General features: G+C 35.2%; 1 pseudogene; it reads left to right on the forward strand.

Moving 5' to 3' along the window:
- Nucleotides 1-7,087: 7,087 nt before the first annotated feature.
- On the forward strand, nucleotides 7,088-9,252 carry LOC103951022 (annotated as a pseudogene).
- The last annotated feature ends 2,068 nt before the right edge of the window (nucleotides 9,253-11,320 follow it).

Below are 11,320 nucleotides of genomic sequence, written 5' to 3' on the forward strand. Positions count from 1 at the left end.
AAAATTATATTGGGTTATAAGCATTTTTCTTCTAGGTCTATAGTGATAAACGTTTTAGGCGTATCATGTTTAACCACAAGCATCATCAATACAGTCCAAATTTAAGCACCTATTACTAGGTTTTAAATTTTATCATAAAAGGCTTCAGTGATTTAGAATCGAAATCTCTCATATTTTCAATGTGAGACTCTAACATATAATTTTAGAGTAAATGTTATACTTATCATTTATTTATACCATCATTTATATTATCTCCCTAATAAAAGTAGGATTTGACAACGCATGTGGATCCTATCTCTACCAGATAAATGATACAAATAGGTACAAATAAATGATAGAATAACATTTTTGTTTAAAGAATACGAACAACCAATAATTAAAGGGAATTTTAACGAAAAGATTCCGGTACTGTTTACTTTAACGAAAAACCACATTTTTACACTAAAAAGTCAATCATGATACTATTCACTTTACCATTTATTTTGTCATTTTTGTTAAAACTCAAGGTTTTCAAGTCTTTTTCATTAGTTTTTCTATAATTAAAAGCATGCATGCAGCGTGGATTAATGATGACCTCACTTGTACAAAAAATAGAGGTAAGTCATAATATTCGATCGAAAAGCTATTTACAGTGTGTTAATATTTTACGTCTAAATAACATTGATTCAACAAATCAAATACTCAAAGTTTGGAACTTTCTACATATTTTTTGCCAAAGAAAAAAAATTGTACTTATTCTTTATAGTTCTACATTTTCTTTTGTTGGAAATATTATGTAATCCCATTTCAAGCCCTCTTAGACAAAATTCTAAGCTCGACGCGGTGACAAAGTGAAAGCTCTGGTTGCACCTACGTACTCTACCACACATCTAATATGTTTAATCTAAAGGACAATACTTTCATCAACTCCATAAGGTGCATCATCTTAATCTATCTCATGAGATTAACCTATTTTTACCACGAATTTTATAATTAAAATTGTTCATTTTTTAATTATTATTTAAAGACCGTCTCTAAAAAAAATAAAAAATAAAAACGGTGGATTGTTTTTGGGGAATCTTAATGAAACACTCTCGGTACAGTTCATTTTTAACGTTAATGATATTTTTACCTTGAAAAGTCACTCCTAATACTATTTACTTACACATTTATTTTGTCATTTTGATTAAAAACTAAAGTTTTTGAGAACTTTACGTTAGTTTTTCTTTGTTTTTAATCATTTATATGCATCATTTTAAGATTTTTGATTTAATTAATATTTTTATAAAGATAATTATTATATAATGATTAAAAAGTATATTATTCTAATCTTAAAATTTATACGTGACAAATATGTTAATTGCAAGTATAATTCTGATAGAGTGGATATAAGTAATTTTGAAATCTAAATAGTCGCAGATCCAATGTCATTGGAAAGTTCATGGCCACAAGGCCACTTTCTAAAACAACATGAAGAGGTGTGATTGCAAAAACACTTGTTCATGTGACTAGATGCAGTAGTAGTTTAACGTATATTAGAGCAGCTAAGAAGCTAGATATAGAGGATGTACTTACGCATGGCGAGATGATAAAGATGAAGGGGTGCTACTGCTCGCAGTCACTGCAGGTCGGTTGCTAGCTGCTTGAATCATGATACTCTCAGTGTTGTACAAAGCCATTTCTCCACAGAAATAGACTCTGGTTAGCGAGTATATATAATTTCTGACAGGGTTACGATGATTACCTTCCGACAGGAACCTAACATATTGCTTGGGGCCGCCAATGAATTGAGGACACATTTTCCATATATTGGATGATTCAGAGCCAAAAGACTTCGACCGAGGATGAAGTCAGAGATATATATAAATGGGGACATCTTTAAATAACAAAGTTACGTACTAAAAAGCATAAAAATATACTAAACAAAACACTTATATATTAGTCCATAAGGTTTTTCATATAACATATCACAATATCCATCGATGCGTTTTTATGTTTTGAAAACGTTGCATGATAACATTATTACCAATACCATCAAACATCTCTCTCTACAAAAATAACCATGTTATCATTTATCCATTAGTCTCTCATACAATTTCAAAATCGATCTTCATAAATTTCATGATCGAAAATGTTCTTTCAACAATAAAAATAGTATATGAAACAGTTAGTACTAATACTACAACAAGAAGAGCACATTTTCTTTTCACACACAAAAATGAGGGGCCAAATCTGCTCGCTCTGAGCCTATGGTGGCTCCGCCCGTGTTCGGACCGCCAATGATATTTGAGTATACAGTTTCCATTATACTGGAAGATTATTGGTAGATTCAGAGTCAAAAGGCTTCGGACCGCCAATGATATTTGAGGAGACATTTTCCATTATATTGGAAGATTCAGAGCCGAAAGGGGGTACGTACCTGTAACTCTGTACGTGGGAATCGGATCCTCTCCTAAGCAGGAGATCAAGATCCTTTTAACCGAACAATACGTGTCGTTAGATTTTGATTCAACGCTTACAAACAAGGGACTCATTTAAAAGTTATAATAATTTTAACCGTTAGATCAAAATTCAACAGTCCATGTAAGTAAGTTAGGAGGATCTTGATCTCATGCTCAGAAGAAGAGAATCCTATTTCCGGTAAGTGGTAGTGGGTGGGTCCCATTTGTAGGGTTACTAAGGAACCAATGGTTGAAATTACGCGTGATAACCAAAAAGTTGACCCAAATTTCAAAGTTGAAACAAATCACAATATCTAATTATCTATGCACCCGGAGCTAAAACTCAAGGTTAAGATGGGGGCTTAATGCAATATGAAGAAATTACACAAAATATGGAGATAATTGAAGGATCTTCTTTCGTATTGGAATGTAACATTTTAATAAAAAAGATTAATTGAGTCACAAAAAAATGACATTGAGATCATAAGCATCAAATTTGCTTGTAATTTATTTTTAAATAAACGATGTTATTTAGACTAAGAGAATAAGAGAGTGGACAACCTCACACTTGGTTGACCATAACAATGTTATTTAAATTTACGTTTGACAAGAATCGAACATAACATTACTACATTAATCATGAAACTCAAGCATGATAACCAGAGAGTTGACCCAAATTTGAAGGTTCAAGCAACCACATTATCTATGCATCCGGAGCTAAAATTCAAGGTTAAGAGGGGGCTTAATGCAATACGAGGAAATTACACAAAAGCATCCCACAATTAGTGTGAGGATAATTTGAGAGTGGGGCCCACTGTGAAATGCGATCACTTCGGAGGCGTCAAATCGATACCCCTCATCATCACTGGAATCCGATTGTTGAAATTATGCATGAAAACCATAAAGTTGATCCAAATTTTAAAGCAAGTTGGTATTATTACTTACGGTATAAATGCTAGTGTATTTTACATCTATCTAATGCCTTTAATTTTAATCTATGCATTTTAAGTGTTTATTAATGCCTTCAATTGTCCTCTGTTTTACACTTAGTGATGACACAAACGCTCCATAGTAAAATGTATTAAATTTTGACTCAAATTTCGACCGTACCCTTATCATTTCTCTGAAAACCAAAGCAACTTCAAGCAATTCCGAAATCATTTTCACATGTCCCAAAATACTGTATGTATATCTTCATCTCAAATTTATTCGTATCAAGTTCATAGTTTTTCATTATTCGAAGTTCCACACTACTTAATCTTTAGTAAGACTTTTATTTTCCTCTTTTACATTTATATAAGTGATGTTGCAGCAAAGGAAATATCAGACACAACTCTTACTCCAAAGGCTCCAACTAGATCAAGTATTTTTGTATGTAAATAGTGCTATACACAAAATTTTCATATGGTTTTCAATCCCACAGTATCATGCAGGGCTTACTAGTTTGTCTAATTCTAAATGTACGGGGTCCACTATTTCTATATTAGGGGACACTTTTCTGTTCTCTCTTGGATATATTGACATGTTCATGAGTGCAAAACTCGTGCCCAATTGCTTACATGTGTACATAAAACCCTCTCACCCTGTTTCCCCACCTCACACTCAAATCCCTCCAACCTAAAAACAAAAAGGGTTCTGACAAAAAAAATGAAAGAAGAAAAAAAAGAAAAGGTTGTTTTATTCACACTCCAAGTATTGTTGAATACACATTACATACTGAGTACACTTCATATCTACTTCTTCGATTATAATTTGTCTTAATAGACATTAGTACATCACATACTTTCTCAGACTACTCATACTACTACATACACTCTTCGTTACATACACATCACATGAACTTCACTTATTCCGTGTTTGCTTGATCATTGTCCTATGAGTTTCAATTCTTAGTTTAGATGATCAAAGCCAAATTAAAGAATTTAGCTTGGAAAAATAACGTCGTTTCGATTCTATACTGCAAATCCTTGCTCAGCAGATCAAAGCCAAATAGGTTCTTTTATGAGCGATTCTCAGTTGTCACCGGAAAAGCATTATAGCAATGTTCACAATGATGTTGCTCGGTCAAGTTATATTAGAAAAGTATGGATGGAGGAAAGTTGCTGCGAAGATTACACCTCCAATGCAAGCCTTGGAATTACTCCTCTTCTCGCAGCTGTGTATATATGTTGGTGGTTTGCAAAACATTTTCAGCAAGAGTGACAAGTACAACTTGTTTGACCCATGCAAAGAAACGGCATACATTCCCTTGGATGAGGGCACCATGCATGGTTAACGGAAAGGCGGCTGCCATTGACGTTGTGAGAAACCCATTGGTAAGTCTCTGAAGCAGTTTATGATTTTAACTTTTGGGGTGTATTCATCAAATAAATTTGTTTCCGGCCACAACATTTGCTGATATTCTGTAACACACACCTTCTCATCAATTCTCAATTTTTATAGTACTTGAAGCACTAGAAAAATGCACCTTTCGCCATTTGCATAATGCATGCAAACATTAATATTAACCTTGTAACAACGAGGACATTCCTCTTCAATCTATTACATATGGGATTCACATTATTCCTCTCCAATTTAGTATACTAGTATAACATAATATTGTCGTTTGTAACAAAAAACAAACAAGAAATAAAAAAAATATTTAAATCAAGAACCACGATGTCATAAAATTGACAAATAGCCTGAAACTTTTATTTTATTTTTTTAAACACAAATAATATCAGAGGTTTCTGGACTATATAGCTGCATTGGAATTGGTCCATATGAGGGAATCATATCATATTCTGGTTGGACGGGTTAATCTTGTTATTCTGCCCAACCACAGGGTCCATCATCCTACATAATCTACTCCAAGGAAACAAATTTTTCGACTCAGCAGAGTCAGCGGGCGCCACCGCCCAGTTGCTCATTAACTTAACCAAGGTTAAATTCTTATTTAACCGAGGCCTTAATTCTAACTAAACCAAGGTTTAATTCGACTGTAAGCCGCACCTGTAGAAGCCGCTCCCCACAACCACGCAAAAATCATTTGGCAAGTTTACTTAACAAGGACAAGAACATTAGAACAAGAAGGGAAGAGCTCTCTGCATACAAATCAGTGCAATGGAGGTCACAAAAACTTTGGTTAAACTTGATTTATACCATTGTTACTTGAATATCTGATCGCCATCTTAAGTTGACGGCCGCAATTGGCCATATCCTTCGTCCCCAAGTTCTCTTTTGCTGGAAATATAGAAAAGGAAAAAAAAAAAAAAAAAAAAAAAACAGAAAACAGGGCTCTTGCGTCTGTGTGGTTGTGAAGGTGTGACGAGTCTTCGATCTGAATTTTATTTTTGTATTCCTCTATGCATCAGATGGATCGTGTCCCAGACATTGTTGTTAGCGTCCCTCTACGTCCGAAACAGGAAGGGTAACTGTATACTTTGTTTGCCTCTTTTTTTTTTTTTTTTTTTTTTTTTTTTTTTTTTGGCCTTTTTATTTGGAAAATATGTTAGAAGACTACATTTTTTTTACCACATTAGTACAAATCATTTGCCACATCATGAGAATACCGAGTTACGAAAATTCAACTCAATGTGGAAGAGGCCATGCGACGAGTAGGCATCCAAAACAACATTACCTTGTATGTAAACTTATAAACGATGTTGTGTTGAAATTAAAACTGATTAATTAGAAGTTAATCTATAAAGAACTCAGCTCTTCAAAAGTCTAGGCATTGAAGAAAATAGCGGCTATCTAGGTATCCTGTTACTGTTAACTTGAGAGTCCTTAAGAATAGATAGTAGGAGTCCTTTATTAGGAAGAAATATATTGTGTTTATAGTTTTTCTTGTAAGGTTTCTATGTGTGTATATTGTAAATTTTTGGTGAATAAGAAACAAGAAAGTATTTAGGTGTACAATTCTACTAACTTACCTATTTGATTAGTTGATTTCAAGTGATATATTAGCTTGATTAATCTATAGATATATCATATGTTCACAATTAGTTGATTTTGAATGATATATTGACTTGATTAACGTATAGATACATCATAGTTCTCAATTAGTTCATTTCAGAGGATATATTGGCTTGATTGATTTCTAGATATATCATACGTTCTCATTCTTGTTATTAGTTAGAATAAGAAATCACATATTCAGTAGCATGTGATGCTTACAATCAACATCCAATGAGATAAATTTATTAATTGATGTGACATGTACACATCACTTAGCACGTTAGATGGTACATAAATGCAGTCTCCTTAACATTTTCTTATTAGTTAAGATTAAATTAGATATTATGGACAATTCATTAATGTAATTCCATTTAATTTTCTCATTAACCATGTATAGCAGCACAAGTCAAGAACGTTTTACAAATGTATTACATAAAAATATCTCTTCCCTCATCACCATGCTAGGCATCTTCATCCAACTAAAGCAGGGAATAAAAAATGAGTCCATGTTTGACACAAACTACTCAACTATTGTGTCACTTATCATTGCGCTAATCACTTATGGCGGATCACTAATTGACTCCAAAATATTCCATGTTCAAGGTCGCCCTAATTTGGATCTGGTAGAATCAATCATCAATAAGATTAGCCTCCTCTTTGGAACTCTTGTCGTGATTTTAGAAGTGGTGATCTTTGTGCTAGGTTTAGGGATAGTCGCCCTATTCTTCTGGGTTGTTTGGCTTGTGAACGTTGTAGCTGAGTACGCCAGCGAATACCTCAAAACATTGTATAAAAGCGCAATTACATCAATTGTTCATACATTAGGAAAATTGAAAGAGCATCTGAACATGGTCATTCGACGTTTCGCAACGAAACTAGAAGAACAATTGGATGAGCTTCCTAACTTCTACCACGGTTTAGGTTTAGGTTTGGGGTATTATATATTTTTACTCATTATTTTTTCCCTTTTTTTTTTTTTTTTTTTTTTGTGAGTTGGACTTTATTGAACTCTGCTTATGATTAGTTGAGTGCGAAGTGGTAATATGTGAGAAAGAAGATTCAGTCAATGAAATCCTAATTTTCGTGAAAAGAGTTGGTAATTAACTTAATTTGCTTTTCCGATATTTTTCTTGTGTTAGAGATAGAAAATATATGAGAAAAATAAATAAGGGAGAGGGATGAGAGGAGATTGTGGGAGGAAGGAGGGAGAAATGAACAAAATTAAATGAAATGAAAACTTGATATAGTGATCAATATTCTATATTAAGTTTTGAGAGCTGCTAAACTCATCTCAATGTCTTATTTCCTGTATGAGTTTCCGGTGGCAAACTCATAAAGTTTCAATAACCACTTGGGACTTGCTGAGAAGCTATCACTGATTGGTGAAGAAATATGTTGCTGTTTCATTTGGTTGGGCGATTTCTATTTCGGATAGGAAACGCAAGTTCTGCTAGTATTGATGTTTATTTTGTTTGCAAAGAAGACACTTGAAAATATTCGGCAATGGTACTGTATAATTTTTAATTTTTCGTTTTTGTGAGGATTTATGAGAGAGAAAGATGGAGAGAAGGGATGAAAGAAAGACGGAAAAGAGTGAAGAGAGAGAAAACTATCATAGAAGAGAGTAGATAAGGACTAGAGATAGGAGGAGATAAGGAAATAAATAAAGTGAAGAGATAAGTCACTTAGTACTGTGGAATAGAGTGAAGAGGGTGCACATTTATTCTCACTCATTCAGTCTTTGCATATATTATTAGCTTATATATGAGTGTATGATCTGCTCTTTTTTTCTTGCCATATGTGAAGCTTTGATCGACGTCAAAAGTTCATCAATGGAAGCTTGTTTTCTTGCCTCAAATTCCTTCACCAACATTGTTACTTCTTCCAACAGAAATTTCACTCAATTTCAATCCAAAAGAGTTGGGATTCCATTTTCAATAACATGTAAGTTGTTGTATTGCCTTTTTGTTTCAAGCAGGGAAAAATCCCGTGCTCTTCGTCCATATTCTAACGGGGTTTCTGTCGAATGATAGGTAGCCGCGGGGAGTCATCAACGCCATCCAACGGTGATCACAAACCTTCCATTGATGCAGATTGGCGATCATTCATAGCAAGACTGGTAGTTGCAGAGAAATCAAGGCCAAAAGAGCCCACTTCTACTTCCTCACTTGATCTTGACACTCTGGTGGATCAACCTAAGCCCATCACTGTTGGTGACAAATGGGCTCACGCAATCCACGAGCCTGAAAAGGGCTGCCTACTCCTTGTAACCGAAAAGCTCGACGGGGTCCACATATTCGAAAGGACGGTCATTCTGGTACTGGGCCATTGGAATCGTCGGGCATCATACTCAACCGGCCATCCCTCATGTTGATCAAGGAAACGTGATCGACCACTCTGGAAGTGGCGGGCACGTTCTTGGACCGCCGTTGTTCTTCGGCGGGCTGTTGGAGGAGGGTTTGTTCTTAGTGAGGCCCAAAGGGGGTGATGATGTAGTTGGGACGAGTGGAGTTTTTGATGAGGTGATGAAGGGGTTGTACTATGGGACAAAGGAAAGTGTAGGGTGTGCAGCTGAGATGGTGAAGAGGAATATGGTTGGGCTCGGGGAGTTTAGGTTTTTTTATGGGTGTTGTGGGAGGGAGAAAGAGCAGTTGAAGGATGAAATAAGATCTGGTTATTGGACTGTGGTAGCTTGTAGCCCAAGTGTGATTGATTTGAGGAGTGTGGGAAGTGTTGGCCTTTGGGAGAAGGTCCTTGGGCTTATGGGTCGTCGGAAGGTCCGGTGAAATCCGTTTGTGGTCGTCGGATATTAGAGTTTGTGTTTGTATCTTTGCTTTGTCGTTCGTGTTCAAGAATGCTAGTATCAGTCGCTTACGTATGTAACAGTCATGTAGATAATTGACAAGTGTTGACTAATAAGAAGTATGAATCTTATTATAGATCTCACCCTATGTACTTAATGAACAATGCAAATTGTCATGCCAAGCGTGGTCCTGCGTATTCAATTATCAAAAAACAATCTAAAAATAATAAAGTATGATTCTTATTTTTCAAGGGAGAACTTTAGTATAGCCTAATTGTAATGTTTAAATCTGCGAGAATATTAAAAAGAAATTCATGACCATAATCATTCATTCAAATTATTTTGTTCTGCTAATTTATAAATTAAAGTTATAACGTCAACTCCTCTTTTAAAATGACCGATTGGATAAATGGTTAAACTGAGTTCTACGTTTCCACAAGTTCTATGGTTAAGAACTCATGATGATGAGATGAAATTTTCTGCACTCATTTTGTACGTGGTTACTATGTGACTTCTATCATTCATTGACACGTGTGAATACTTAACTCTTTTAACTTTGTTGTCGTAAAGTTAACATGTATCAATCAATAATAGAGGCCACATAAAGACCACACACAAAATGAGTACATAAAATTTGATTGCCACAAGGATTATGGGTGGGTTGGAAAAAACTGAAAACCGAACCAAAGCCGAAAAAACAAAACCGAACCGAAGTTCTTCAAACGACGTTGTTTTGTAGTTATTTATTAATTAATAATCCTATTCTAGAAACAGTGTCGTTTTACCCCCCCAAGCCAATAACCCCGAGGCCTTCACGTAGCCTAAGCCTCATCCTTTTTTTCTCTCTCTCTTTCTCTCTCTCTCTCTCTCTTTTTTTTCTCTCTCTCTCTCTCTCCCTCTATCTCAATCTTCAACTTCAATCACTCTTAGTCTCTCTCAAACTCTTTGTCTCTCTCGATCTTGAATCCCAGGCGACCTGCAACGGCGTGACCCTTCTCACTCTCAATTTCTCGCAACTCACCGTCAGATTCTTCTTGCTGTTTCGAGTCTTGATAGCAAAAGGTTAGTCTCACAATCTCACTTCTCTCGCATTTGCTCACCACCCAAACATAACGTAACATGCATGAGACGTATTTTTAGAATTCTTTTTGTGCTGAATCGTTCATGGATTTGCTTGTATTTGGATATTTGGTTTATGATTCATGGATGTGCTTAAAGATTGGTGTTTTATTCAATTTTGCTGCATTTTGAGCTTATTTTTTTGCTCTGGTGATGAGATTTTGTGTAGATTCTATCCTGAAAAGGCCATGTCGTTCGCCTTTGTTATTCTCAATGGGCTGGTTAAGGTCAGCTTGCTTCCCAGCTTGCCAATTTCTTATTCATTGCTTCTTTAGATTTTGATGCATATATTTAATACGGAGCTATGATCCGATTCCCGGGCCAACGATTGTGTGGTTAGTTGTGTGTGTATGTGTATTACTCGCCTAATAGCGAGAAAAAACCGAAGTCTTATACGGTGTAAAATCCCATCCCATTCGAATTTCGAAGTTTACTCTATGGAGTGTCTTGTTATTTATTTATGTATTTTGGGTATGCATGAGCTACAGGTTATGCCATGTTCTGTAGTCTTTGTGGCTCTTTTTGTTGGTACAAAAGCTTGTATGTACAAGGTTTTTAGGGTAAGTTTTGTGAGTAGTGTATTTGGCACTAATAAGCTGATTTTTGGATTTGGGGTAAGTTTTCTCATTTTATTTCAATGTTTGTACTCTGTAATAACTTTAAATGTAACTGCAGATTTTTTATGGAATTTGTGATGTTTAGCATTATCCGGTATGTTTTCTTTCTAGTTTTTGTTAAAACACATGCTGTATTTTATTCGTAGTGCCCATTTGATCCCATATGTTCATTTTTGGAACTCTCTTCTTATGGGTTATCTTAACTTTGTGAAGGCTGAATATCAATTGGTCAGAAGGTGTATTACAGGACAGATCTATGATTCCGGTCCTGTTGATTTTACAAGTGATTTGGGCACTCAATATGCTATACACCTGACCATTCTAAAGATGCTTGGATCGTCAAAACTGGTTTCTTGGGTAGCTACAGGCATTGCTTCTGGTTTGGATGCCAATGTGCTGAGTATTGGCACGCTTTTTTTTGG

Source organism: the organism of the source record quoted next, unplaced genomic scaffold (assembly GCF_019419815.1).
Source record: "Pyrus x bretschneideri cultivar Hongxiangsu unplaced genomic scaffold, Pyrus_bretschneideri_v1 Contig13, whole genome shotgun sequence".
Classification (NCBI taxonomy): Eukaryota; Viridiplantae; Streptophyta; class Magnoliopsida; order Rosales; family Rosaceae; genus Pyrus; species Pyrus x bretschneideri.